Source organism: Crocuta crocuta, unplaced genomic scaffold (assembly GCF_008692635.1).
Source record: "Crocuta crocuta isolate KB4526 unplaced genomic scaffold, BGI_CrCroc_1.0 scaffold333, whole genome shotgun sequence".
Taxonomy (NCBI): domain Eukaryota; kingdom Metazoa; phylum Chordata; class Mammalia; order Carnivora; family Hyaenidae; genus Crocuta; species Crocuta crocuta.
In genome coordinates this window covers 3754202-3757744 of record NW_027532856.1, presented here as the reverse complement: position 1 = coordinate 3757744, position 3543 = coordinate 3754202, and the positions used below count along the sequence as shown (strand labels likewise).

Genomic DNA, 3543 nt, shown 5'->3' with positions numbered 1-3543 from the left:
TCAAGATTAAGAGACTTATGAAATATAACACCCAGATGTGTAGTTTTGGATTAAATTCTGGTTTTGAGAAGCCAGCTGTAAAGGCTATTTGGAGATTATTGAAATTTGTATATGGGTGTTAAATCAGATGAATAATTACTGAAATGAACTGGTAGAGATCACTGAATTGAAGCGTGTTATAAAGCAACCTGTATATAAGGGGCACCTGGGTAGCTCAGTCAGTTCAGCATCCTACTTCCGCTCAGGTCATGATCTCCCAGTCTGTGAGTCTGAGCCCTAAGTTGGGCTCTGTGCTCACAGCTCGGAGCCAGGAGCCTGCTTTGGATTCTGTGTCTCCTCTCTCTCTACCCCTCTCCTACTCACTCTGTCTCTGTCTCTCTCTAAAAAATAAATAAACATTTTTAAAAAATTTTTAAGGGGCGCCTGGGTGGCTTAGTCGGTTAAGCGTCCGACTTTCGCTTAGGTCATGATCTCGCAGTTTGTGGGTTCGAGCCCCGCGTCGGGCTCTGTGCTGACTGCCAGCTCAGAGCCTGGAGCCTGTTTCAGTCTGTGACTCCCTCTCTCTCTGACCCTCCCCTGCTCACGCTGTCTCTCTCTCTCTCCTAGAAATAAATAAAACATTTAAAAAAAAATTAAAAAAAAATTTTTAAAAAGCAACACGTATATATTCTCATTTTGGTAAAAATGCATACATCTATATATCTCACCATAGAAACATATCTCAAAGGAATATACCATGATATAGTCTTTGGTTGTATTAGTATGGTTTTATATTATCTAATTTTCTACAATGCTCAGAAACTGATTTTATAATACTAAAAGCTAATTTCTTATTTAAAAACAAAAACTGTAGTAAAGGCTTATGGAAAAGGAAAAAGTTATAGTTCTAAAATATAAATTACAATTGAATATTACATTTAACATATAAAATACATTAGTTGAATATTAAAATCACTACGCTTAAAAAACCTTTCAGCCATTATTAGTCATACGCACCTACAATTTCATCAATTTGATATTAATATTGTTATATGCTGATGTACTGCCATTTAATAAAAGTTCCTTTTCATTTTTTTCCTTAAAAAAATAAAAATAAAAAAAATAAAAACAAAAACTGGGGGCACCTGGGTGGCTCATCCAACCTCTGATTTCCGCCTTGGTCGTGATCTCACTGTTTGTGGGATGGAACTGAACACTCCCTCCAGTCCCCCACATTGTTAGCATGGAGCCTGCTTGGGATTCTCTCTCTCTCTCTCTCTCTCTCTGCCCCTCCCCACTCACACACACATGTTCTCTCAAAATAAATAAATAAATATTTAAAAATAAAAACTATAGTTTCTAGAAAAAAAACAAGGTGAATTATGCCACTTATAAAGATAATATTCCTTTTTTAAAAAAAATTAATGTTTATTTTTGAGAGAGAGAGAGACAAAGTGCAAATAGGGAAGAGGGAGAAAGAGAGAGGGAGACACAGAATCTGAAGCAGACTCCAGGGTCTGAGCTGTCAGCACAGAGCCTGACACAGGGCTTGAACTTGTTAACTGTGAGATTATGACCTGAGCCGAAGTCGGACGCTTAACTGACTGAGCCACCCAGGCTCCCCAAAAGATAGTATTTCAAACCAGTTAGAAAATGGAATTTACAGGAATCACCATGGCAGCTGGGACCTTGTACACATCCTGAAAACCGGAGGGCCTTCAAGGCTCTCATTGCTGCTCAGTACAGCGGGGCTCAGGTCCGCGTGCTCTCTGCACCACCCCACTTCCACTTTGGCCAAACCAACCTCACCCCTGAATTTCTCCATAAATTTCCTGCGGGCAAGGTTCCAGCATTTGAGGGGGACGATGGATTCTGTGTTCGAGAGCAATGCCATTGCCTACTATGTGAGCAATGAGGAGCTGCAGGGAAGTACTCCTGAGGCTGCAGCCCAGGTGGTGCAGTGGGTGAGCTTTGCCGATAGGGACATAGTGCCCCCAGCCAGTACCTGGGTGTTCCCCACCCCGGGCATCATGCACCACAACAAGCAGGCCACAGAGAATGCAAAGGAGGAGGTGAGGAGAATTCTGGGGCTACTCGATGCTCACCTGAAGACGAGGACTTTCCTGGTGGGCGAACGCGTGACACTGGCGGACATCACAGTTGTCTGCACCCAGCTGTGGCTCTATAAACAGGTCCTGGAGCCTTCTTTCCGCCAGGCCTTCCCCAACACCATCCGCTGGTTCCCCGCCTGCATTAACCAGCCGCAGTTCCGAGCCGTCTTGGGGGAGGTGAAACTCTGTGAGAAGATGGCCCAGTTTGATGCTAAAAAGTTTGCAGAGAGCCAGCCTAAAAAGGACACCCCCAGGAAGGAGAAGGGTTCTCGGGAAGAGAAGCAGAAGCCCCAGGCTGAGCAGAAAGGGGAGAAAAAGGCCACCGCCCCTGCTCCTGAGGAGGAGATGGAGGAGTGTGAGCAGGCGCTCGCTGCAGAGCCGAAGGCCAAGGACCCCTTTGCCCACTTGCCCAAGAGTACCTTTGTGTTGGATGAATTTAATTTAAGCGCAAATACTCCAATGAGGACACCCTGTCCGTGGCGCTGCCGTATTTCTGGGAGCACTTCGATACGGACGGCTGGTCCCTGTGGTACGCGGAGTACTGCTGCCCCGAAGAGCTCCCCCAGACCTTCATGAGCGGCAACCTCATCACCGGAATGTTCCAGCGGTTGGACAAGCTGAGGAAGAACGCCTTTGCCAGTGTCATTCTCTTCGGAACCAACAATAGCACCTCCTTTTCTGGAGTCTGGGTCTCCCGAGGCCAGGAGCTTGCCTTTCCGCCGAGCCCAGACTGGCAGGTGGACTAGAGTCCTATACAGGCGGAAACTGGACGCTGGCAGCGAGGAAGCCCAGACGCTGGATGGAGAGTACTTTTCCTGGGAGGGGGCCTTCCAGCATGTGGGCAAAGCCTTCAATCAGGGCAAGATCTTCAAGTGAACATCTCTTGCTGTCACCTAGCTGCCTGCACCTGCCCTTCAGGGAGATGGGGGTCATTAAAGGAAACTAAACATTGAAGAAAAAAAAATGGAATTTACATATGATATTGTGACATCTGCTAACCACCTGGGAAATAAAAAATAAGAAAGAATCCCTGTGTTGTATCTTATTACAAAATAAATTCAAATGAAGTAAAGATTTAAATGTTATGAAATAAAACCATAGAAAGCTGTTTTCTTATAAACATAGGCTAAGTTAATGTTACATTGTAAAAGCTTTTCCTGAAAACAAAATCCAAAAGCAAAGAAGGAAAATATATATACATTTGATTACATAAAAATGAAATCTTCTGGATGTATGCTATATATTATATATATTATATCCCAATGAGCAATTGAAAATTTAAATCTCCTGTATATCCAAAAATACTCTAAAGTCAAAAGACTGGGAAAAAATATTTACAGCACAGAAGATAGTTGAAAGATTAAGTTCTTTATTTTATGTAGAGCTCACACAAATGAAGAAAGAAAAGATGAATAATCCAAAAGAAAGAGGGGCAAAAAATATAAATAGGCAA

General features: G+C 43.4%; 1 pseudogene; it reads left to right on the top strand.

Moving 5' to 3' along the window:
* The first annotated feature begins 1653 nt into the window (after window positions 1–1653).
* Window positions 1654–3048, top strand: LOC144216243 (elongation factor 1-gamma pseudogene; annotated as a pseudogene).
* Window positions 3049–3543: the final 495 nt, after the last annotated feature.